The sequence below is a fragment of the Trachypithecus francoisi genome, unplaced genomic scaffold (genome assembly GCF_009764315.1).
Source record: "Trachypithecus francoisi isolate TF-2019V2 unplaced genomic scaffold, Tfra_2.0 Lachesis_group7, whole genome shotgun sequence".
In the NCBI taxonomy this organism is placed as follows: domain Eukaryota; kingdom Metazoa; phylum Chordata; class Mammalia; order Primates; family Cercopithecidae; genus Trachypithecus; species Trachypithecus francoisi.
In genome coordinates this window covers 57,053,055-57,079,690 of record NW_022681472.1, presented here as the reverse complement: position 1 = coordinate 57,079,690, position 26,636 = coordinate 57,053,055, and the positions used below count along the sequence as shown (strand labels likewise).

Genomic DNA, 26,636 nt, shown 5'->3' with positions numbered 1-26,636 from the left:
CAATAAACATTAGTTGGAAGGCTGGGAATGGTGGCTCACACCTATACTCACGGCACTTTAGGAGGCCAACGCAGGAGGATCACTTGAGGCCAGGAGTTCAAAAGCCACCTGGTCAAAGTAGTGAGGCCCTAACTCTACAAAATAAAATAAAATAATTAGCTGGGTGTGGAGGCATATGCCTGTAGTCCCAGCTACTCAGGAGGCTGAGGCAGGAGGATAGGTTGAGTCCAGGAGTTTTCAAGGCTACAGTGAGTTATGATCGTGCCACTGTACCCTAGCCTGGCTGACAGAGCAAGACCTTCAAAATATATATACATATATATATGCATATATATATATACACACATACATATATACGTACACATGTATATACATATATACATATATATGTGTATACATATATGTATATACATGTGTACGTATATATGTATGTGTATATATACATACATGTATATGTATGTATATATATTAGTTGGTTGAATCAATGGATGAAGAAATATGTAATAGATCAGGGATTCTGGTTTTAAACTGAATGTGCTTATCAGTACCTAATATAACCTTTGTCAACTTTCTACTAAAATACCTATTTAGAATGCACAAAGAGTAAAAGCACGTAACCCCACCAGAAGTTAAAACAACTGGAAAATCCACTGCCCAAATATGGAAGAAATGTAGACAGATTCTAAGTTCTATAAGGCAAACTTCAAAATCAAACTCAGAAACAGTACATGTTCCATCATCTCAAAAGAAGAGGCCGATAATGCCAAGAAGGAAGACATCTTATTTCTTTCTAGATTTTTTTTTTATCTCTGGCTTAGAAGCCCAGGGTCTGGATCAACCAAAAAAATTGGGAATCCATCCCTCAATTGCTTGGATTGTGTGTTTCAAAGCAGCACTCCATTCTCCTCCTCTTGACCTTACCAACAATTCCCCTCTTTCTGCATTTATTTAGAAATTGCAAGTCCCCATTTAATAAATAAATTCTAAGAAAACAAAAGTGCAGAAAGTTGGGTACATATGTGCATGGTGGTAGAGGTGGTCAGACATAGGCTGGCAATAGGTCAATTGCTGGGGGAAGCATATTTCCAACAAAAGTGAGGTTTTGGGTGATGACAGAACCAGGAAAAGCCCTGGGAACAGTATATTCTGGGGACCAGTTGTGTGTGTGTGTGTATGTGTGTGTGTGTGCATGCACGTTTTATTTATTCAGAATGTCAACTAGACAGATATTAGTTGTAGGAGAAGATTCTGCCTCAATCCTACAAAACTACACGAAAGGAATACATACTCTGTAGTCACTGGAAATTGCACCAAGCTCTGCACACTACACTATCTTCCAGTTGTGTATCTAAGAATGAGATTCCACAAACGTCCACATGGACAGTAAGTGGAGTCAAGAGAAAGTCACACTGTGTCTTTTAGCAACCAGCAGATCTGAACAGATTTCCCTTCTTGCAGGATGAGCTCTGCAGTACTGCAGATTAAAGAAAATGGAATGTCATTCAGAAGTCTAGAGGAAAGTCCTATTTCTGAAAGTGATGTACTCCATGAACCAGAAGAAAATTCTAAAATACTGTTTTGCGTCTTCCTTAGGACATAAGAAGACATGGCTTTTATGAAGTAGGAGTGAAAAATTATGAAGAAAGAGCAGGTAGCAATCGAATGAGAGCAAAATGAAATAAATAACTATTGTGAGGAATGCAAGGACACATGGTGATGTGATGAAAACAAGACCAGCATTGGTCACAGAACATCTAAAAGTTATTGATGTTGCCAAGAAAAGAGCAAAAGCAACTGGAATAGATGCAAGAAGCAAAGCTATCATCTTTCATCTATGATGAAAGATGAATAATTACCAGGTTCTCAAATCCATGAAGCTTTGCCCGAACACTATTTGTTCAGTAATGGAGTGAGAGCCTACTGTGTAACAGACTCTGTGTTGTGGGCCAAGATAAAATGGTCATCTTTCTCCTGTGGTCCCTTCCACACCCAGTCCCCAACTCTACCATGCCACCTACAACATTCTGCTGTTTGTAATCATTAACGTATCTGCCCTGCAACAGAAATGTGTGGTCCTAGAGGACAGGATGGTAACTTGCCCACATCTCAGAATCCAATACACAAAAAGTTTCTTGAATGAATAATGAAGTGCATGAATAAAACATCACCAGATTGACCAACAGTTACAGTTCTCCCATGATTTCTTTTGACAATAACAGTTCACAATCAATTCTTCTAGGACCATCTGGTGTTGATTCTCTGACCACACCTCCTGAGGCCTCATCAGAGTACAGAGTCCACTGCGCTTGCGGATGTGTAATTAGCTGGTATTTCCTTTTCATGTTTCTATTTCCTTATGGATATTTATTCAAAAACAATTTCTAATAACTTTTTTCCTAATTTTCAAAGCAATGCAAGCCCATTTGTACATAGAAAAGCATAAAGCGAACTCTCACACTTGTAAGAGGTATTTCTGAGGTCCACCCAGTCCTTCAGGGCAAGGCTTTCTGTTCTAACCACAGCCAGCCCCATCTAGATCACTTGGAACAGCTCAGCATACTATAGGTGTCCAATGATAAGTATTTGTCAGATGCATGTTCCTGAGCAGGTACCAGGTCTCTGCAGCCTCAGCTGCTTGCTGGGTGAAGGAAGGAGCTTCCCTGGTACCGCCAAGATCCCTGAGCTCCTGGGCATGCCCTGGTGGTCGCCACTGCCCTGGGAATTAGTGCCATCTCTGTCTCCCAGTGCTGCGGGCCCCTCTGGGCCCTGTGGCTATCAGGCATTTCTTCTGCATTTGGGGTCCCAGGCCCTGGGCCTTGCTGGGGCCACAGACTGTTTCTGAGCTTAAGAGGCCTGGTTTTCCGGCATTCTCCATGCAGTGAGGCTGCACCATGCTCGCTTCAGAACTGGACAGGAAATTGCCCCCTCCCTTTTTTATGAAGGTTGGAAAGCCGGTGGCCTGACCTACTGATGACCTGGTATTAGTGAAAGCTCTTTATGTCTTTAATATTTTGATGCTTGCTTTTTTTTTTTTTTTTTTTTTTGAGACGGAGTCTCGCTGTGTCACCCAGGCTGGAGTGCGGTGGCTGGATCTCAGCTCACTGCAAGCTCCGCCTCCCGGGTTCACGCCATTCTCCCGCCTCAGCCTCTGAGTAGCTGGGACTACAGGCGCCCGCTGCCACGTCCGGCTAATTTTTTGTATTTTTAGTAGAGACGGGGTTTCACCATGTTAGCCAGGATGGTCTTGATCTCCTGACCTCGTGATCCACCCGCCTCGGCCTCCCAAAGTGCTGGGATTACAGGCTTGAGCACCGCGCCCGGCCTTGATGCTTGCTTTAACTGTTCCTCCACAGACCATTTAACTGTGGCTTAGCCTGAAGACTTCGTTCCTCTTCACTTTTAAAATGCAAAAGAAAAATGATTAGGAAAGAGCCTGACATGGTTTGGAAGTTTGTCCCCTCCAAATCTCTTGCTGGAATGTGCCCTCCAGCGTTGGAGGTGGGCCTAGTAGGAGGTGTTAGGGTTGCAGGGGCATAACCCTTATGAATATCTTAGTGCTGTCCTCATGATGATGAGTGAGCGCTCACTCTGAGTTCACACGAGATCTGGTTGTTTAAGAAGAGCCTGGTACCTCCTGCCTCTCTTGCTTTCAGTCTCTCCATGTAATACTCTGGTTTCCTTTTGCCTTCTGCTGTGATTGGAAACTTCCTGAGGCCTCACCAGAAGCAGGTGCTGGGCCTATTCTTTGTGCACAGCCTGCAGAACCACGAGCCAAATAAGCCTCCTTTCTTTGTAAATTACCCAGTCTCAGGCACTCTTTTACAGCAACGCACACGGACTAACACAGAGCCTAACCAGGAAAGCCTGCTCACAGCCCTTCTACCTCTGCAGTGAATACAGGGACCCCACCTGGGTGCACCCCCAGGGGTGGCGCTGAGGAGAATCAAGTCCCTGAGTAGGAGTTTCTGTGTGGGTGGCTCCCTCTACCACCCCCAGGGAGGAACTGGGAGATGGCCGAGGCCAAGATTGCATCCTGTAACTCAGAGAGAGGACAAAAGCGGTCAGAGCCTGTCCATCTTCAAGAAGCCCTCACCCATCACAGGGAGAGGCTTTTCCTGAAAAGCCGTATCCTGTATATGGGAGCTGTCTCCAGGCCTCCCATCCCCAGCCCCCAGGTAGCAGCGTTCCCCTTTAACTGGCTCTGCAGAGTGGGCATTTGTATGACATTTCATTTTCTTTTGAGAGGTTGCACAGCCAGAAGTTTGAAAGCCCCTGCCATCCAGAGAAGCCAGCTGTTACCCAGGAAGGGCCTTTTCAGGTGGCAGCACCTGGAGGTGGTCTTTTTCCCCTTCAGCTTTGCAAGTCCCAGAACTCCACTTTGTCAGGACACCCAGAATAGGTCAGTTCTGAGCTGCTGACTTAACCAGATCCATAGAGAATAATGCATTGATCAGAGCACCAGTACATCTGTTCACAACAGAGAATGCCCCTTCTCAGGGATCAGAACATCAGTGACCAGCATTGGGAGCCACCTGGCTAATTCTTCCTAGTATCAAAGTAGCCAGGGCCAGGTGTGGTGGCTCATGCCTGTAATCCCAGCACTTCGTGAGGCCGAGGTTGGCAAATCACTTGAAGTCAGGAGTTCGAGACCAGCCTGGCCAGCACGGTGAAACCCCATCTCTACCTCAAATACAAAAATTAGCTGGGTGTGGTGGCACACACCTGTACTCTCAGCTACTTGGGAGGCTGAGGCAGGAAAATATCTTGAACCCAGGAGGCAGAGGTTGCAGTGAGCCGAGATTGTGCTACTGCACTCCAACCTGGGCAACACTCTGTCTAAAAAACAAAACAAAAAAAAATTGCAGCCAGGATGCCACATTAGTAATCAGAAGACTGTTCAGTGGAGCTAGAATAAAATGCAAGGAAGGTGGATTCAGTCAGTGGCATTTTATCCAGGCCATGGTGGACCTGAGGATTTGTGTCTTTCTCAACAACAAACTCCTCTCTCCTGCCTGGAAAGCTGCAGCTACCGAATCCAGGTAGCTCCCAGATGGCACTGAATAGAACCTGCCTGGAGCAGACAATGTTCTTGCTACCTCCTGGCCAATTCCCACTTCTTGCTTCCCCAAAGAACCCTGCCTGTCCTGGTACTCACCCTCCTCGGCCTAGGTATACGCTGCAGGGAGATTAGTCCCATCCGAGGTCCCAGAAGACAATCTTCACTGGTCCAAACAGTGATTCTCCTCCCTGTTGGACTCAGTACCCTCGTTTTATAACAAATATTTTTAGATTTTTTTGCCTCAAACTCCTGGGCTCAAATGATCCTCCCAGCTCAGCCTCCTGAGTAGCTGGGACTATAGCCACATACCACCAGGCTCAGCTAATTTTTTTGTTTGTTTTTTTAAAAATTTTTTTGTAAGGACAGGGTCTTGGTATGTTGCCCAGGCTAGTCTTGAGCTCCTGGGCTCAAGCAATCCTACCACCTCAGCCTCCCAAAGTGTTGGGATTATAGGCATGAGCCACTGCACCCAGCCCTACAAATATTTTATAATGTCCCTTTTACTACACTGAAATAAAATTTGTATACAACATAAACTATCTGTACACATAATTTTAAAAATTAAATAACTATTATGAAGTAGAATTAAAAAAGAGAAATAATGTACAATAAAACAACATGTATCTCAAAATGCAAATGCTTGGCAGGATTGCGCTAAAAGAAATAACATTGCAGGTGTCTGGATCCATACCTAGAATCACAGCGAATGTGGCAGTCACTGGGGCAGGCCCATTGGGTATATTGTACTGGAGGCTCAAATTCCATGAGTAATATTGATATTGCTAATGTGATTTTCCAAAACAGTGAACAACTCCTGGAAAAGTTCTAAACAAAACAAAGCAAGGTCTTCTCTCGATGTGCACAGTAATTGCTTTCCTGGAAAATACAGTGTGTTTTTTAAATGCTTTGGGTTTATATATGAGAGAGAGTTGATTTTAGCTCAGATCATTTTGAAGATTTTTCACTTGTGCAAATGTTCAATGGGACATTCAAAAATCATGCAGGTCACAGAGTGTGACCATCTCACACATTGCAGGTTGTCTACCATCACTAGCCTCGGCCCACCACATGGTCATAGCCCTCCTTGAATTATTGTGTCAGCCAAAAATGACCCCCTTCACATTTTCACAATGCCCCATGGACCCAAGTGAATCCTGGTGCTCCCATTCCCCCTTTCCTATAATGAAACACGAGGGGAATTCCACCGGAGGCTTTTTGCACAAGATGTTTCCTTAATACCTGGCAAGAAGAGACACAGGTGAATAAACAGCAGCTTTCTCTGCCTGTGGTTGTTGAATGAGAATGCGATGTCTGGGGTCTGCAGCCCCCTTGCCAGCTGGGGGCAACCAGCCTGAGAAAGAGGCCAGCACACTGGGCAGGGCAGAGCAGAAAGGGGGAAGGAAGCTGGAGACCCGATGGCTTCAAATGAGCCGCTGCAGCAGCCAGTCCCAGAACTGCCCTACCTCCAGATATTAAATATGTGCGCAAGTTGGTAGAGTTGGAACCTTCTGTTCTTACAGCCAAAAGCTTCTTCCTGATAAAAATTACTCACGGCTGGGCGTGTTGGCTCATGACTGTAATCCCAGCACTTTGGGAGGCCAAGGCAAGAGGGTCTTTTGAGGCCAGGAATTTGAGACCCAGCCTGGGCAACAAAGGGAGACCCTGTCTCTATAAAAGAGAAAAAAATTTAAATTATTTTTATAAAGCACTTATATTATGGCTGTTTGAAGACCCCATTTTGGGGTTTAATGCAGAGAATCTGCCTCCTTACTTAGTTTTACCTTGAGAGACGGTGAGGTGATTTGGTTAAGGACAATTTCTGGTTCACATTCCAGGTCAGCTTTCGTAGGCAGTGTAAATTTTAGCAAGTCACTTAATCTTTTGATGTCTCATTTCCTCACCTGTAAAATAGGGACAATAATGGCTTTCAAATTATAGGGATGCTGTAAGGATTAAATTAAACAAGTTAATGCAAGTAAGCACTTCAAACAGTGCCTTGCACATCACTGAGGCTAAATCAATGTTAGCTGTGATTACAGAGTATTTTTAGTTTCTTAGTTAGACTTCTTTTGGCCGCAAATAACAGAAATTTAACTCAAACTAAATTAAGCGGAAAAAAAAAAAAGAGAGAGAAGTTATTGGTAACCGAGGATACCAAGATGGGTTACAGAACAAGGAAGAATGGCTGGAATTTGTGCCCTGGGATCAAATGTAACCTGGTGCTGCAAGACAAGTGATTTCTATCCTCAGCTGCTTGTAAGAATCACCAAGACAGCTTTTAAAAGTCCCAAGGCCTAGGCAGCACTGAAAACCAACCAAATGAAAATTTCTGGGGCTGGGATCCAGGCACCAGTATTTTTTCAAGCTCTCCAGTTGATTCCAATGTTTAGCCAAGGCTGGAAGCCACTGCTGTTGAATCTCTTTGTCTGCCTCTCCTCTCTGCCTCTCTTTGCTTCCTTTCATTCTACAGAAAGCTCTTCCCACTACAGCCTCAGATGTCTATCTCAATAGAAAAAAACAAACAAAAAAAGCACGTTTTCATGCCACCATCCATATATCAATGGATTTGGTCTATTACATCTTGCATTCACCCTCTTTATTCTGATCACTGTTGCTGGGGCATGGGGACTGAACACACCCCTGCAGCCAGGAAACTTGATAACTCACCAGAAATACTTGGAATGGACACAGAGCAATTTCCTCAAAGATCTAAGAAAATTGAACAGGAAAAATCCAGATACATCATCTAAATAAAGTAAAACCAGTTAGGCTTCATCTTGGTCAATATAATGTATTGTCAGCATAATTAGCTTCAGCCATTTTTGTAACCAATAAGATGTGGGCTTGATGGTGTCTTGTCTTCACATCGTTTAACCACTGCAAGTGACAGAGGCTATCACTTTGCTAGGATGATGCCTGGGTCTGTCTCTCAACTATCTTGATGGAATTGCAGACTGTTGATTCTCTGAAACTGTTTATTCACTGACTCCCTGTCACGGCCATGGATGACTGATCTCATATGTTACCCTCTTGATTTCTCTCCATTTCACTTGGGGATAATCCATTTCACTTGGGGATAAAGTCAACTTTAGGTAGGACTCTACTTAGTATTTTGGCTCAAACTGAAGCCCATTTTCTCAAACTTTCAGTCCTTCTCCTCCATTTTACTTGGTGATCTCCAGGTTGGAGTAGCCCTTGTGAAAATGCTTTGGGTTAAATTTTTTTTTTTAACTAAAAGATGATTGAAATTATACATGGAATCTTCAATTGTACGTATCCACTTGTTCTGAAGCACACATAACAGATCCTTTTTTTAAGACTGGATATTATCGAGAGCTTGTTTGGAGGTTCCTGCAGGGGAGCGCAGCTACTCTATATCCTCGACAGAAGACCAGTCCTCTTCTATTGGGGATGGTTGTCCTCTTCCACTGAGCATGCAGCTTCAGGAGGGGCACACAAGGAGCAGCAAGGGAGGAAGGAGACACCCGCCTAGCCAGCCAGAGCAGCTGAATCAACCGTGGCAATCAGTGGGGTGACAGATGTCGCAGCCAGATCGCCCTTACATCCAAAACTGGATATTGTTGAGAACAATAAAACACATTCCCAACCCTCCAGAAAGTGGGGACTTTTTGATCAGTTGGAGGGAAGTGCATTTGAGGAGAGAAGCCACAGTAAATATCTGCACAGGATTAACATAATTCCCAGTGGAATCAAATGGCCCCTGCGGAGCATATCCCTGTCCCCAAGGAGCCTGTTCCCTTCGCTCTGTCTCTGTGGCTTTGTCATCACGCATTTTCTGAATTCAGCATACTGTAGGTTTCACAAGACTCTAGTTGCACACTGAGTAGTGAATTTGGATCTCTGGGTTTCCCAACTGGTGAAAGCCACTGCTGCAGCACGACGGAGGGCCGAAGGGCAAGCTGGGGAGACGCTGCGGCAAGAGGGTCACAGAGGGCCTTTGCCATTCTGTGCACTACCGCCCGCAGCTTGGAGTGGGGAGGAGTCTTGATCTTTTGGTTGGTTCTTACGCAGACACCTGACAGGCCTCTTCCTGTTTTGTTCACTCTTTGCATAGTTTCAGATGAAGCGAGAAAGGGCCCCCGAAGGAGCTTTGCTTACCACTAGAGGGAGGAACACCCCAGGCCCATGCTGCCTAGAGGACAAGGGCCCGCAGCACAGGAAAAGATTTACCACACTTCCCCCCAGCAACCCTCCTCCCTCCAGCTGGGCAGGAAGCCACCTGCCACAGCAACGGTCACTGCTGGGGTCACACTCTTCTTGTGCATTACATTTCCAGATCTGATTTCTGCGTGAAGCCGCAGCATCCTCCTTGGTGTTCTTTGAAAGCTCTGTGTTTTTCCAGCTGTTCCACAAACCTTTGTTGGCCCAGGCTGCCTTGCACATAGCTTTCCAAAATTACTGAGGCTATAGACATTCTTTCCACCCGCAGTATCCGCACTGACCCCTCCACCATTTGTGAATGCAAATCCTTACCCCATCTTAAGAGTTTGTCTCACTTCCGGGTATCAAAAAAGCTGTGTGCGTCACTCTCGGCCCGCGAGTAGCACTGGAAAGGGGTCACTGGGCATAGCCGGAATTAACTTCCTCTATTCTGGAATTTCATAGAAATAGAATCACACAGTATGTCCTTTTTCTGTGTGACTGTGTTTGGCCAACATATTGTCTGTGAAATTCACCCATGTGATTGTATGTATCATTTAAGTCATTATTAAATGTGGTCATTCTTAAATATGGTCAGCAATATTTCACTTACAAACAGACCAGTTTGTTTATTTCCTTATCGATGAATGCTTGGATTATTTCCAGTTTTTTACTATTTTGAATCAGGTTACTATGACCATTCTTGTGCAAGGCCTCTTCTGGATGTGTGTGCTCATTTATCTTGTGTATATTCCTAGGAGTAGAATGCTTTCCCTGTAAGTGTATGCTTCACTTTATTAGAAACTGCCAGTTTTGGCTGGGCATGGTGGTTCACGTCTGTAATCCCAGTACTTTGTAAGACTGAGGTGGGTAGGTCACTTGAGGTCAGGAGTTCGAGACCAGACTGGCCAGCATGGTGAAACCCTGTCTCAACTAAAAATACAAAAATTAGCCAGCAGTGGTGGTACAAGCCTGCAGTCCCAGCTCCTTGGAGGCTGAGCCAGGAGAATCACTTGAACTCAGGAGGTGGAGGTTGCAGTGAGCCAAGATTACACCACTGCACTCCAGCCTGGGCAATACAGCAAGACTTCATCTCAAAAAAAAAAAAAAGAAAGAAAAAGAAAAAAGAAAAAGAAAAGAAAAAGAAACAGCTAGTTTTCCAAAACGGTGTTTTAATATACATTTAATCTTAACAACAACAGTCAGCTCACAATTGCTTATTAACTACCTATTAAGTGCCATGCACTATTCTGGGTGCTAGGATAGAGCAATGAATAAGACAGGCAAGGTCCCTGTCAGTAAGACACATTCTCATGGGGGAAGATGGGCAATTCAACCTAAATAAACACTGACGATTAAACCAGGCACTTTTGCTCACGCCTGTAATCCCAGCACTTTGGGAGGCCGAGGCAGGTGGATCACTAGAGCTCAGGAGTTTGAGACCAGCCTGGGCAACATTGCACCTCATCTCTACCAAAAATACAAAGGGTTAGGCGTGGTGGTGCCCACCTGTAGTCCCAGCTACACAGGAAGCTGAGGTGGAAGCGTGAGGGGCGGAGGTTGCAGTGAGCTGAGATTGCACCACTGCACTCCAGCCTGGGTGACAGGACGACTCCCTTGTCTCCAAAATAAATAAATAAAAACAAAAAACCCTGAAGATTATTTCAGGTGCTTGTATGTGGTGCTATGGGAAACGGAGTGACATGCTGGAGCACTGTGGAAGGGTGCTATTCTACTTCAATGTTCAGGGATGGTCTCTTTGAGGAGCTCACAACTGAGTTAAGACCTGAGAGACAGGGAAGATGTGGCCCTGCAGAGCTTCGGGAAGAGACTAGAGGCAGAAGGAACAGTAGCTGCAACTGCCCTGGGACACGAAAAAGTGTGGTGGTGGCCAGGTGCGGTGGCTCACGCCTGTAATCCCAGTACTTTGAAAAGTCGAGGCAGGTGGATCACCTGAGGTCAGGAGTTTGAGACCAGCCTGGCCAACATGGTGAAACCCTGTTTCTGCTAAAAATACAAAAAAATTAGCCAGGTGTGGTGGTGCGTGCCTGTAATCCCAGCTACTTGGGAGACTGAGGTGTGAGAATCACTTGAATCCAGGAGGTGGAGGCTGTGGTGAGCCAAGATCACGCCACTGCACTCCAGCCTGGGCAACAAGAGCAAAACACTGTCTTAAACAACAACAACAACAAACTATGGTTTGGAGGAGAGAAAGAAGGTACCACCCGAGCCAGGCACACAAGTCCTTCATTCACTCCTTCAACAAATAATATGTAAGGAGTTTTGCTCTGTCAGGCACCATTCTAGGCTCTGAGGATCCAGCAGTGAACAAAATACACAAACATCCTGCCGTCAGGGAACAAGGAGAGAGCAGGTAGGAGGGCAGGGAGGAGGAAGAAGAGGCCAGGTGAAGTAGGACCATGTTGACCACGGAAAGGAGTTTGGATTTTCGCCTGGAGCATCAGGAAGCCATGGAGGGGTTTTAAGCAGAGATGTTAAGATGATGTAACTGACAGCAAGGATGGAGGCAGGGAAACCCATTAGAAGGTCATGTAGTGATTAAGACTGGAGATCATAGGCTGGGATGACTACTGTGACTGGAAACAGTGAAGATGATCTGCACTCAGGAATATTTTAGAGGTTAGCCAAGAGGATTTAATAAAAGATTGATTACGGGGTGAGCAAAAAGAGAAATTCAATTATAATTCTAGGCTCTTCACCTGAGCAACTGGGTAGATGCTGGTACCACGCACTGAGATTGGGATGATGAGGAGGAAGGACTTGGGTAAGGAAAAGCAGTAGTTCCTTTTCACCAGCTGTATAATGCAAATGGATGTTCCCGCAGAAATTATCAAGTGGCTAAAAGAATTAGAGGTTCATGAGACAGAGAGAGCCTGAAGATCCAACATTGCAAATCATCAGTATATAGGCAGCCTTTAAAGCTACAAGGTGGAAGGAGATCACCCAGGAGGAGAAAGTAGGCCAAGAAGAGGACAGAGAATGCCTGGAATATGCTGAGAATGTGAAGTTCCATTTTGCAGATGAAGAGACAAGGCTCAGAGAAATTACACCATCACCCAAGGTCAAACAGTCTGATGAAGCTGGTCTGACTCCAGGGTCTGTATACTTACCCACTTCACTCTAATCCCTGAGGTTTCCGAGCTCTGCCATTTAGATGTCATATGACCTCAGCAAATGACTTAGCCTCTCACTTTCAGTTTTCTTGTCTATAAAGTGGGGATAACAATAATTATACATTCCACATAGGGCAATGTGAGCATAAAATAAATTAATATAATTTAAGTGCTCAGGACAATACATGGCTCACAGTGATATTAGCTAGTATTATTACATAAGCCACAGGGTCAGAGTATGCAGGCCTCAGAGGGAAAAAGAATAAAAATTTCTGAATCTACACAACCAGGTGAGCTGGCTCCAGATGTCACAGTAAGGGATCTGTGGCATCAACCAGTGGCTGAAGAGAGTAGGTCTGTCTCAGATAGGAACTCTTACACCTGCGGCCACAGCAACAATTGGTCGCAGGGTGTGGACATACCTTTGACCCCGTCCTCATGCAGGTGAACTGTGGCACTTTGGGATCCAGTCAGTAATGGAGAGGTTAAGGCTTCAGGTGGAGGACACAGTGGCTCAGGCCAGGAATGAAACCAAGTGAGGAATGGACTTTTTCCCAAGGTGTACACAGAAATGCCTCCTACTCTACTCTTGCTGGCATTTGCTGTTTGGCCATGACTCAGGATTCCTCCACGTAGCACCTATTCCATAAAATCCACATCTGAAAGAAGAGAAGAGAAAGATCTAGTCAATATTGAATGTAGTTTATGCACATGAGGCAAACACCTGTTTTTCGTGAGCACAGTTTCTTTTGCACCCACTTCCTTAAAGTTACTGACCGACCCACTCCCTATGTGGCTCACAGACTACAACTCCCTGTCCTCAGAGGTTGTCCAAATGATAAATGCATGATTCAAGCTGCAGCAACCCAAAATTTTCCCCTTGGGTTTTACAGTAGATACCAGGAAAACAACCTCTTTTTCCTTGGGGGTTGCAAAGCTGTAAGGACATCTGCACGTAGCTGTGCCTCCGTAGCCGCCTTTGCCCATCAGCCACGAGTGAGAACAGAGCCTGCAGAGAGAGGTAAAAACCAAGAGATGGAGAGCTCCGGTGGCTTCATTTGAGCCCCTCAGTCGCTGTTCACTGTTGTCTGGGCCCACCCATTATTAAACTTTTTAAGATTCATATTAATTTCCGCTACTGGTAATTGTCACAGCCTTAGCTAAGACTCCCCTAAAAGTAATTCAGTATTGTCAGTTAGCTTTATAAATGATGAACCTAGCAGGTTAAAAGCTCCAATGCGGCCAGGCTCAGTGGCTCACACCTGTAATCCCAGCACTTTGGGAGGCCAAGGTGGGCAGGTCATGAGGTCAGGAGATCGAGACCATCCTGGCTAACATGGTGAAACCCTGTCTCTACTAAACATACAAAAAATTAGCCAGGCATGGCGGCGCATGCCTGTAGTCCCAGCTACTTGGGAGGCTGAGGCAGGAGAATTGCTTGAACCCGGCTTCAGCCTGGGCACCAGAACAAGACTGAGTCTCAAAAAAAAAAAAGTTCCAATGCAAGATCTCGTGGCATTTAAATAAACTGACCACCTGAGCTTATGTGGTCTATTTTTACTTTATCACCCTCCCTGTAGGGTACCTATTGGCTCCCGTGTCTTTTAAAGATTCCTTTAAAGAAAAAGCCCCAGCTCATGTGGCCAGGGTGTTTAGAGTCAAGGAGACACCAGATGGGCAGCATTTTGCTTGGGGAGCTAGAACATCTGTAGACAAGGAGACCAAAGACTCCGAATTAAAATCACACTGGACTAGATCAAGCTACCCTTTGGGCTTGAGTCTTTACAATTCTAGACCCAGTGAAAAGGTCCACTTGAATCACGAGTGCTTGAAGGGTTTAGTGCATTTCTAGACTCTCATGAATTCAAGCCTTCCTGGACAGAGTAAATCACTGGGTGGCATTTGTTTCATTCACATGCATGTACATATGTATATATGTGTGTGTGCATACATGTGGTACATATATGCATGTGTGTATATGTGTATGCAGTGTATGTATATGCACACACACATACACACACACATACACATGTTCCAGCCTCACACACTTATTCAGAAAAATTGAATTAAAGAGATGGTAAAAAAAAAAAATCAGAATTTCTTAAAACTTCTTCGAAAATCATCTCCTGGCCTTCACCTTATTATCTCTTGTGACATTTTCATCATTTTCATCTCAAAGCTCTAAATTCTTTTCATAGCCCCTGAGTAGGTGACGGCCACTTGAGAACAGTCTTGTATTGTCTTGCTTTCGTTTGGAAAGCAAGGTGGGCAGGTGATTTGAGGAGCTGGAGGAAGGGAGGGTACATTTTTCCTGTACCTCAGATCTGGCAGTCCCAGGTTTTAGAAGCTACAGAAAATGTAGCACTTGATTAGGCTGGGAGAGAGGAGACCCAGGAGGCCCAGAACTAGAAGCAAATGTGGGTTTGAAGTGTTATTCTCGTCTCCTCTAGGCCAGTCTCTCCTCATTGTTCTCACTGCCTGAAACAGCTATTTTCTAAAAAGTAACTCTCTCCTTGCTGAAACAGAGCTTTCGTCTGACTATTGCATTCCTGTATAGGAATGAGGAAATTGGGAGAGAGGACCAAGTTTCCATGCAGCCACCTCGCTGCCAGAGGAGGCAGACGCTGTGGGCATGTGTGGGTGGCGGTGCCCCTGTCTTTATCGTTGTGCTGGTGACTACAATCAGCCTCTTAGAAGATGGTAATAGGATTCTTGTAGAAAGCTACAAAATCATCTGTGGCAGATGGTAGAAGGTTAGGTTCTGATTTTTCTTATTCTACTATTATTTTTCTTGAGAAATGTGCTCATCAACGTTCCGCTTTCTTGTGCTTTATTTGGACAAAGCCACAAATTAATTTTTAATTATTTTTATCTGACCTTCTTTTAGTCATCAATTCAAGGAGCATTATTATCTTTTAGAAACAAAAGTAAGTCATTATCCAGCCTCTTCCCTCTGCCCCTCCCACGCAATTTTTTTTTAACACTGAAAAAATGCTTTAAATTTCTCTGAACCTACAGAGATGATATTTACCATTGCTATGAGTGCCCTGGTGATGTGTGATTTCATTTTGTTATTGGCTGGGTGGCAGGGTTGGGCTATTGTGTTTTGGTTATTTTTTACTCCCTCTCTTGGCAGACGTAAAAGCAACAAATATTATAGGCTCCAACAAAAAGAGAGGCTACCATTCATTAAATGCCCTCAACATGCAAGTGCCATGCTAAACAATGTACTGACATTATCTTATTCAATCCTCACATTAATGCTGTAAGTAAGTACTATTATTACCCTGTTTTACAGATAAGGAGACCGAGACTTGTAGAAAGAAACTTGGTGTCCAAGATCAGATGGCCAGGATGTGGCAGAACTGCAACTCCAAGCCAGAGAGCTCCACTCCAAAGCCAGCGCGATGAGATGGCAGATTCTTCTATTTTCCCTGATGAATTCTAGTTGTATTAGTGGTGGTCTCTGGGCTTCAGGGGAGTTTTTTCCTAATTTCAAACTCTTGTTTGGGGCCAGATGTTAAAGTGCTCATTTATGGAAAGAGAGTTGGGCATAAGTTATGGAGGCACTGGCCTGACCTTAAACATGCAAGGTAGACCCACCATTTTGCAAATGAAGAAATTAGAGTATGGTGTTTCTGTTAACTATTGCTGTGTAGCAAACCACCCTAAAATTTGGTGGCTTAAACCACAAAACCATTTGTACTGCTCCCAATTCTGTGGGGCAAGACTTTGCGCAGAGCCCAGAAATACCATTTGGGGATGATTCCATGTGGCATGGGCCAGGCTTGCCTGATTATGACTAGGGCATCTCTCTATGACTAGGGCCTCCCTTGTACTTGGGGCCCTGGGGTTGGCTGCAGGCCTTCTGCCCAGCAGGACAACCTGGACTTTATATGGTGGCACAGGGTGGCAAGAGAGGGAAAATAGAAGCTGCCAAGCCAGTAAGTCTAGGCCTAGAACTGGAATAGCGCCCTTTCTGTCTCATTCTTTGGGTCGAAGCCAGTTATGAGCAGTGTAGTCTCAAGGGGAGGGACACTGACTCTACCCAGTGATGAGAGGAATAGCATGTGAACACAGGGATGGCCTGTTCATTGCCATCTCTGCAGACTGTCACGCACAGTGACTTGTAGTGGCAGATAGCCAAGTGTTAAGCTAATATTACAGAAAATCCCACTCTGGCTGCTTTCCTGGAAGGGAAAAGATTCCCTTTAGACATTATGTTGTGTTTTGACTCTCTCAGCCTAACAATTAAACGTGGGAGGTATTTTAGCAGGGACAGGGGCTGGCATCACTCATCTTTTCCTGTGGGAGACGAGAGTCTCATAGGCCTATGTGACCTGTCAAGGCCAGTTGGGGGCAGGGGACACCTTCCCTTAATCTAAACAGCCTGCATATTCTCTTTGCCAAGAGAGAAGCCCAGGCAAAGAAAAGCGGGCAGAGGGTGGTCACTCCATTGAGGACACAGAGGCAATGTGGCCAAGGATGTTACAGAGGCTGCCAAAGTGAGTGGGGAAGAGAAAACTGGCTCCATCCACCTAAAATGATCAGCCCAATCTACCGCTAGTGAAAAACGGACCAATGGCCTCATCAAGAAGAATTTAGTGATAAAGGAATCTCAGGCCTCAACTAGCAGAGCATTTATAATCATTTTATCAAGCTTGTCCACCCACCTGAGCAAAGAGCAGACTACAAATTCAAGGTCAAATGTAAAAATGTGTACCTGGGATGGAAAAGCAAGGTAGATACATCCAGATGAAGAATAATTTAAATCAGAGAACTGTTAGAGTCAGAGGCAGCCTAGGAGATCCAATTTAGTCCAATCCCAAGTTCTGCATGAGAAGACTGAGATGCAGAGAAATGAGGGGCCTGCCAGGTGCCACAGCTCTGTTAGTATTGCATTGGTAATGAGCACTTAGTAAGCACTGACTAGATTAGGTGTTCTGCTTGGTGATGAGAATTCAAGGTGGAATAGGACATAATCCTTGCCTTCAAAGAGCTGACTGTCTGAGGGCGGGGAGAAGGACATGAAAAGCAATGATTCCAGAACAATGTGGAGTTACAGCATTCTGAGGGGACTGTGGGAACCCAGAGTGGTGGCCCTAGGACCAGAGCTCCACTTCTCACTCAGCTCCAGGTCCCTTGCTTCATGTCCATGAGCTCTGAGTGGAAGAAAGTTTTGTTTTAACAACAACAACAACAAAACCCTGCCTACTGAGCTGTTCATCAGAGCTACATTGTGATTTAAAAGAAAGTGTAGTCTTACAATCTTATGTGCATTAATAAGAAAAAATCCTAACTGCACCTGGCATTTGGGCAGATCCCAACAGAGCCTTCACACATCTCACATCACACACAATCTCATGACACATGGCCCCACCACCAGTCCTGAGGAAGGCAGCCACCTTTCATCCAGAGCCTCTGACTTCCAACCGCTTCACTGAGCCAGTAAATGAGACATTCTGGCTGGAGCCTCTGGAGAACCAGACCAAGAATGGACTTCGCCACCAGCATTCACAATTGGCCCTATGCCAACTCAGAATGCTGGTTAAAAGGTGTGTCCAGATCTAATGAGAGCCTAAGAGGCACCTTTCCACCTGCATGATAGAGAAGCGAGCACAGACCTGGGTGTTACTTAAGTCCTCTGAGCCTTAGGTTGCCCATCTGTGCAATGGGAATCATCATCTTCACCTAGAGGAGGCCAACTGTGTGTCAGCTGCTGACTTGAGGGCTTGTTTAGTCCTCACAGCATCCTGTGAGTTACCAGTGATAATGACTCCATTTTACAGATGGAGAAATTGAGGACTGGAGAGCTTAAGTCTCCTTGCCCAAGGCCACCCAACTAGTGAGCAGGAGGGGTGAGATTCAGCCTCATATGGCCTCCAGGAAATCGGCACAATTAACACTCTGCTACAACATTTCCGAGGAGGAACTGAGACTCTCCACACACAGTCAGTCCCCTCTCTTGCTTCCGCCCTCTTTCCTTGTGTCTCCTGGGTTCCTGACCAGGTGGCCTCCTACTCTCTGGCCTTCTGTGGCTCTTAGCATCTGCCAGGTCCCCCTGTAACCCTCAGCGTCTGCCCCAGGAGACCTGTTTTCTCAGGGCTTCAGAGCCCCCAGAGTCCCACTAACCTCCTCAGGGCAGCTCAAGGCTCTTGGTCCCCCATCCCTCAGCTCCCACACCCCAGCAATACCGCCCTTCCCTTCCAGCCCCCCGGGAGGCAGTGGAGTGTGATGGTTTTCAGCCCGGTTTTCCTAGGAGAGAGGAGAGGAGGGGGCCTGGAAGGTTCCTTCCTCTGCTTCTGTCCTGGCCAACTCAGCCAAGAGGGCCACTAGAGAGCAAAAGCATCCAGTACAGCTGACCTTCACCGAGGACTCAGGGCACCAGAAACCTTCCAGGCAAAAATCTCCCCTCCTCCTCACCAGAAATTTGCAGTGAGTGTTGCTCCCCACCCCCACCCCATTTTATACACAAAGAACAGTGCCCAATTCCGCCTAACTAGCGAGTGGCAGAGGGGGAATTCAAACCCCTGTCCATCTGCTGCAGCGCCCACGCCCTCTCTATTTCCACACAAGAGGAGAGGTAAAGGGCCAGCGAGTGTTGAGTGGCTCCAAATGTCACCCTTAGCCCAGCAGCGGTGGCATCACCAGGGAGCTTGTTAGAAATACGGACTCTCAGGTCCCTCCCTAGACCTACTGAGTGGGAGCCTGTGTTTAAACAAGATCCCAGGGGATTTCAAAGCCCATCAAAGCTTGGGAAGCCTAGGTCTGGGTCCGTAGTTCGCCACTCTGGCTGAACAGTGGAGTCAGCTGGGGAACTTTACAAAATGCAAGTGGTGCCCAGACTCCACCCCCGTGGCTCCGAGTTCATTGGTCTGGACATCAGGAATTTTTACATCTCCCAGTGATTCTAATGGACAGCCACCTCTGAGAAGCGCCAGGCAGGAGAAGGGGAAATCCTGAAGGCAGTGGGCGGGGCGGGGTGGGGGGAGGTGGCCACCAGCGACTTGCCACCCCTCCCGAAACAGAGCCAGCGGAGGAGGGTGTGACGAGCATCAGGGAGGCGGGGAGACACAGTGACAGGACGGTGACAGTTTGGGTGTCCTTTCCGCAGGTGCGCGCGAGGGGACGGAGGGACAGGGGTTTCCTCCTTTGGAACTCGGGCTGTCCTGCAGCCAGGGAAGGCCGCGACCTCTGGGGGTCCCTGCCCTCTTCGAGCGCCCCTTGCCGAGGGAAGCCGGTTCGGCGAGCGGTGCGCGCAGGCTCAGAGGCGTGAGAGCAGGCTGGGCGGCGGCGTGGCCGGGAGCGGGTGACTCACAGGGCGGGGGCCGCTGGGGGCGACCGCGGAGCCAACTGCAGCAGCAGCTGGCCCAGCCTGCGCCGCAACAGCCTGTGCGGCTCCGGGAGGGAAAGGAGCGAGGCGGCTCCCAGGTGTGGCGCGGCCCTGGGAGGGCGCGTGCGAGCGCTCCTTTGTTTGGTGCGCGCACAGCCCCGGGCCCCAGGCCTGAGCGCTAGCCTTCCCGAGCTGAGTCACGGCTGCAGAGCCCGCGGGCGGCCACACTGCCCCGCCCGGAAGGATGCGGCCCTTTCCTGAAGCTGGCGAGTCAGATGCGGTGGCAGGGACAAAAGCCAGGGGAAGGTGGCTTCTATTCTACAAAGCCCTTTAGGGAAGAGGGAAGTCAGGCCTCCCTCACCCAGTGCGAGTCCGTCACGATGGTCACCCAGGCACTCATGCAGAAAGCCGGCGGATGCCACCCCCAAGGGACTCATTGCTTTAAGTCACCCATCCAGGGGCTTGAGGCAAAGCTCCAAGACAGACCTGTAGCAGCATGGCCCAAAAGGTTCCTCTGCTGCCCAAGTCCCATACCTGCCTGAGGTATGGGGATTCAGGCTGAGTCGGCTGACCTGCAGTCATCCTGGAAGCGTTGTCAGAAATGCAGATTCTGCAGTGCTGTTCCCAGAGGATGAGATTCAGCAGAACTGGGTAAAGCCATGAAACCTACATTTAATAAGTGCCCCTGGGGTTTTTTTCAGCAGGGGGTTGGTACACTTCGTTTTGCTTTTGTAGAAGATCGCATGAACACAGATGTGTTAACCACATATGGGTACCACTGAATGACAGTGAGTTGAGGAATTTGCTCAAGGAGACACAGCTAGCAGTTGGCAGAGGTGGGAGTCAACCCAGGGTCACCAGGCCCTCAAGTCTGTGTTTCTAAGCACAGGCCAAACCTCTACAGCAGTTCCCTAGGAGCTTCTAAACGCTTCCTTTGTACTTTTGTGTTATCCAATACCACCCGAAATAAGCAGCATCAGCTGACACTCTTCTACCTTTTGATTATACAGGGATGTTATGGTATGTGGATCTGGATATGTTGTAACTTAAGCCTATCAGTCACTAATAAACATGAACACCCAGAAGGGTCTATTATGTCTAGATGGAAGCCAACTCGAATGGATTTTTATATAATCTCTAGTTTAAAGGCTGCTAGTCTATCAAAAGAGGACAGAGAAAAAAAAAAAACTCTGAAAATTAGATTTAAGACAGATTTATCCCTTTGCTTGGCAAATGTCATCTTATCCTGCTAACAGCCCTCAATGAAAAAAGTTAACAAAAAATAAATTACATTTTCAACAATTCGCTTGAAGTGCAGGCACAGATGTCTCTGGGGGCAGACTGCCTTGGCTCAAATCTCAGCATTTCTACTTCCTGAGCTGTGTGAACTTGGGCAAGTTTGTAACCTCTGTGCCTCGGTTTTCCTGTCTGAAAAAATGTAGACATAAATATTTGTCTTATACTTACTACGTGTTGGATATTATATGAAGAGATTTGCAGGTGTTATTTTATGTAATTCGCACTTTACAAAGGAGGAAACTGCAGCACAGGGGGCGAGGTACCAAGGTTGCCCCATCTCGGTTCAGGCCTTCTCCGGCTGAGGCCTCCCCACCCCGCCCTTGAATACGCCTCCTCTCTCCTGATTGGCTGTCAGGCATGAGTCGTGAGTGCCCCCATGGACGCTCAGAATGGCTAACATTTTTTTGAACAATAACTATGTGTGCCATGAGCTAAACACTTTACTTAAATTCGTTCATTTAATTTTTGCTATCACCTCATGAGATGGGAATGATTACTTTCATCTCCAGCTCTCAGAGGAGGAAACAGAAGCATATATATATAATACATGTTTTTGTTTTCTGTTTGTTTGTTTGTCTTCCAAGACAGTCTCACTCTTTCGCCCAGGCTGGAGGGTAGTGGCATGATCTCTGCTCACTGCAACCTCCACCTCCTGGGTTCAAGTGATTCTCCTGCCTCAGCCTCCCGAGTAGCTGGGATTACAGGCTCCAGCCACCTCGCCCAGCTAATTTTTGTATTTTTAATAGAGATGGGGTTTCACTATGTTGGCCAGGCAGGTCTCGAATTCCTGACCTCGTGATCTGCCCACCTCGGCCTCCCAAAGTCCTGGGATTAGAGGCATGAGCCACCGCGCCCAGTCAGAGGCATAGAGATATTGAGAAACTTACCCAAGATCACACTGCCAGGAAGGGACAAAGCCAGAACCTACACGGTGGCAGTCTGGCTCCCGGGCCTGGGTACCTAACTGCTATACTGTGCTGCTGATGTTATATAATCACATGTATTAATATTATATAACAAGGGAGGTGGGCTCCCTACTCTCCTGACCCCACAGAGCAGTGAGGCTGAGATTTTTCCTTCCTGCTAGCACCCTGACTTTTGGTGCAAAGGCTTTCTTCTATTTATTAATTTAATTTAGCTTAACTTTTTTGTGACAGGGTCTCACTCTGTCACTCACGCTGGAGTACAGTGGCGTGATCTTGGCACACTGCAACCTCTTCCTCCTAGGCTCAAGCCATCCTCCTACCTCAGCCTCCCAAGTAGCTCAGATTACAGGCATGCACCACCACGCCCAGCTAATTAAAAAAAAAAATGTAGAGAAGAGGTTTTGCCGTGTTGCCCAGACAGGCCTTGAACTCCTGGGCCCAAGCAATTCACTCGCCTTGACTTCCCAAAGTACTGGGATTATAGGCATGATACACTGCCTCCAGCCCTATTTATTTTTGAGGGAGTTTATGGTTTTCCTAGCCCTTGAAAATCAGTGTTTATATGGGGCAGTTCAGAGGGGCTTAGGAAAAGCCTTGGGTGCAAGGAAGTATCTGATCCACAGGGTACACGCAGGCAGTCTTGCACAGAGGCATGTTCAGAGCCAGGGAAGTGCCATGAACTAGTGTAAACACTTTACCTGAATTAATTCAATGTGGTTCCCCAGCCTGGGGCTAAGCAACGCCCCCTGGAGGCAGGGGAATGGTTTGCAAGCATTGGCTCCTCCCGGAGGACTTGGGTTTAGCCTCCACACTGACCTGGTAGCTGGCTGGGAGCCTGACACTGGCCCATGTGTGTGGCAACTCTTCTCACACAGACTTGTTCCTCCTTGCCCCTTCTCTCTCCCCTCTCCTCTCCCGCCCCTTTCTACTCTAGTCTCTTGTCTCTAACCTTCTCCAAACTGTCTCCTCCCCACCCCATCCCTCCAGGTAACCCTCCTTGTCTTTGGGGCCGGAGTATTTGTGGAGGCAGCAGCAGTAGTGTGGGGGAGGGCAGTGAAGTCTCATTCTTGTCTCTTGTCGTTCTAGTCTATTGTTACGATAAAAAAAAATACTCCATACCACGCATCCCTCAAGCCTTCCCTTTTGATTCTTGCTATGGAGTGAATTGTGGCCCCTACTCCCTCCATATTCATATGTTTGAGCTCTAACCTCTGTGTAATGGTGTTTGGAGATGGGGTCTTTGGGAGGTAGTTAGGAGTAGATAAGGTCGTGAGGGTAGGGCCCTCATAAAGTAGGTGAGGTCATAAGGGTGGGGCCCTCATGATGAGATTAGTGCCTTTATCAGAATAGATCTCAGAGCTTGGGCACTCTTTCTCTCTCTCTCCCCTCCCCTTTCCTCCCCTCCCCTTTCCTTCCCTCCCTTCCTCTCCTCTCCTCTTACTCTCCTGTCTCCTGTCTCTCTTCCTTCTCTTCTCTCTCTCAGAGAAGGAAGCCATCTGCTACCCAAGGGGAGAGCTCTCACCAAACACTGATCTCCTGGCATCTTGATCTTGATTTTGGATTGTCTAGCCTCCAGATCCATGAAAAAATAAATGCCTTTCCTGATGTTTATAATATTCTGTTATGGCAGATCAAGCTCACTAAGACAATGATCAGAGACCTTTAAAACTCTGAACTTCTTGAGACAATAAGGATGCCTCTAACAGACTTGGGAAGAAGTCCTGCACAAAGAGCTGGGGGAAAACGAGAAGAAAAGCACACAGAATACTCCTTCAAGGCAGGCATTGGCAGACCTTCCACTGTGCACCAGGTTCTGTGCTAAGCTTCACCTTGGAGTAACCCTGCTTCTGGGGGTGAAGCTATTATATCTGGGTGCGTATTGGCCAGCCGACCCTCCAGGCAGCCCTTAATTCTTGCTTCTCAAACTTACTTCCAAGGACAGAGAAAGATGACCACTGCCCTCACCCCACTAAAGAACTTAGCAAGCACCTATGGCCCAGAGGAGACTGTCTCTACTTCATTTTACTCTCCATACCCAGACTTGGACCACACTTGGAAAAGAACCAGCCAGTGCTGGAGGCTGCATATTGTGGATAGCAGGACTCCACTCACATCTCAAAGCTCCTCCCTGCCCATTCCCATGGTCCCTCCAGCCCTTGGGCAATGCTACCAATAAGAAGGAAAAATGAGCTGGATTTCACTTCCTTTGGTGCAGATGTGAATAAACAGAATTGGCCCAAACTTGGGCAGCAGAAGTGGAGGAAAAGAAGAAAGGCAACTGGCCAGGCGCAGTGGCTCACACCTGTAATCCCAGCACTTTGGGAGGCCCAGGCAGGCAGATCACCTGAGGTCAGAAGTTCAAGAGCAACCTGGCCAACATGGTGAAACCCGTCTCTACTAAAAATGTACAAAAATTAGCCAAGCGCGATAGCTACTTGGGAGGCTGAGGCAAGAGAATCTCTTGAACCTGAGAGGTGGAGTTTGCAGTGAGCTGAGATCATGCCACTGCACTCCAGCCTGGGTGACAGAGAGAGACTCTGTCTTAAAAAAAAAAAAAAAAAAAGGAAGAGAGGCAACCACCAATACTTATGAAGCCTCTGATAGGTACCAATTGCTTTACTCAAATGCCACCAGTAAACCCCTGAGATGCACAGGCTGGGATTGTTAAGGCAACTTGCCCAAGGTCACCCAGCTAGAAAAGGCCAGAGGCGAGTGAGAGGGGAGCTCCAGAACCACCCCAAACACACTGCCTCCCCCACAGCACTGCCTCCCCGACACTGCCTTCAAGAAAGAGAAATCGAGGGACCTGGACAATTTGCAAGCTGACTGCTCAGCTTCTGGACTCATCCCCTGCATCTGTCAGAAGTCCCTGCAGATGCCCAGCCACTAAGCCAGTGCTCTCCTCTTGGGCTGCACTTGGAACTGGGTGGACAGTTGTAAAAGGAATACTAGTGCCTGGGCCCACCCCTTCTCTCCACTCCCAGTTCCTCATTTAATGGTCTGAGATTCAGCCTAAGCATTGGGCTTTTAAAGCTTCCCAGGTAACCGTTGCCCTCCGGAATCCATATTCCCTTCATCTGTAAGATGTGGCTGATGATGTCTCCCAAACAGGGTGGTTGTAAGAATGAAGTGTGAGGGGCCTAGGAAGAGAGGCCTGGAAAGAGGGAAGAGGACTGCTCATCGCCGGGCTGAGGCTGCAGCCACCCTGTGCTAGGTGCTGTGCTACAGCCTGGGTCACTCTGCCAGGACCTATAGGGCTCCCTGCTTGGGGCATGGTGCCCCGACCCTCAGCTCATGTCTGCCCAGATCCTTATAGCTGATGGAACCCTTTGTTCTGAGAGATGAGGTTGGCACACTGTGGCCTCAATGTTTGTCGAATAAACAAATGAAGATGTCCTTTGATCTTCACAACAGCTTTGAGAAGCAAAATGAAAAAGGATTCTCCCTTGACCCCATAGAAAGGGAAGTTTGGACTCATGTCAAGGTGCTGTCACTAGCCATGTGTTCCAGAACAGCAGCATAACTTCTCAAAGCCTCCATCTCTTCATTTGTAAAGCAGGACTTTCTCAAGATTGCCAGGTTATAGAACTATCCTGAAGAGCTGCTGAGACAACAGGGGGGAAACACTTCTATAAATGATTTTTTGATGAGGGAATTGAGTTTACAGGGGTTAAGTGACTTGCCCACAGTCTATCAATAAATTGTGCAGCCAGAACTTAAACTCAGGACCAGAGAGCTCCTGGGCATCAAACAAACAAACGAACAAACAAACAACAACAACAACAAAACCCCAAAACACTCAAATAATGCGTGGTTGCAGAGAAGGGATGCAGATATTTGAAGAACAGACCTGGGGCTGAGGTCTGTCCTGAGAGAGAGTTTGTTGAGTTGAACTTTGCAGGAGGAAAGGGCTAGGACTTTGGTAAAGATTTTTTTTTTTGTTTTTTTTTTTTGCGACAGGGTCTCACTCTGTCACCCAGGCTGGAGTGCAGTGGCACCATCACAGCTCACTGCAGCCTCGACCTCCTGGGCTCAGCCAGTCCTCCCACCTCAGGCTCCTGAGTAACTGGGATCACAGGCACATGCCACCACATACCCAACTAATTTTTTTTTTTTTTTTTTTTTTGAGACGGAGTCTCGCTCTGTCACCCAGGCTGGAGTGCAGTGGCCGGATCTCAGCTCACTGCAAGCTCCGCCTCCCGGGTTCACGCCATTCTCCTGCCTCAGCCTCCCGAGTAGCTGGGACTACAGGCGCCCGCCACCTCGCCCGGCTAGATTTTTGTATTTTTTTGTAGAGACGGGGTTTCACCGTGTTAAGCCAGGATGGTCTCGATCTCCTGACCTCGTGATCCGCCCGTCTCGGCCTCCCAAAGTGCTGGGATTACAGGCTTGAGCCACCGCGCCCGGCCAATTTTTTTTTTTTTAGTAGAGGTCTCACTATGTTGCCTAGGCTGGTCTCAAATTCCTGAGCTCAAGCAATCCTCCTGCCTTGGCCTCCCAAAGTGCTGGGATCACAAACATGAGCCACTGTGCCCGCCAGTGAAAAATTTTTTTTGACAGGAGGAGTGGCCTAGGAGAAAATTCAGAGATGAATAAGCAAAGTATTTCATTTGTCCGCAACAGAGAACCTGAGAGGGAAACTAAGAGGGAGGAAGCAGCTGTGGGGGAGGAACATTTGCCATTTCCAGAGGACACTGCTGCCAGGAGAGGGGCTCTCTGCAGCC

General features: G+C 47.1%; 1 long non-coding RNA gene across 3 annotated transcripts in view; it reads right to left on the bottom strand.

Annotated features, from left to right (window-relative positions):
• Positions 1–26,636, bottom strand: part of LOC117079336 — a 39,048-nt gene that overhangs the window by 4,827 nt on the left and 7,585 nt on the right. Inside the window, exons 3-7 of one of the 3 annotated variants that reach the window (XR_004435372.1) lie at positions 13,267–13,363; positions 12,777–13,013; positions 12,352–12,447; positions 9,554–9,671; positions 6,841–6,960 (exon numbers count right to left, since the gene is read on the bottom strand). This is a non-coding gene — a long non-coding RNA (uncharacterized LOC117079336). Of the gene's footprint in view, positions 1–6,840; positions 6,961–9,553; positions 9,672–12,351; positions 12,448–12,776; positions 13,014–13,266; positions 13,364–26,636 lie in introns of those variants that run through there. The other 2 variants (XR_004435374.1, XR_004435373.1) reach the window with 2 other exon arrangements.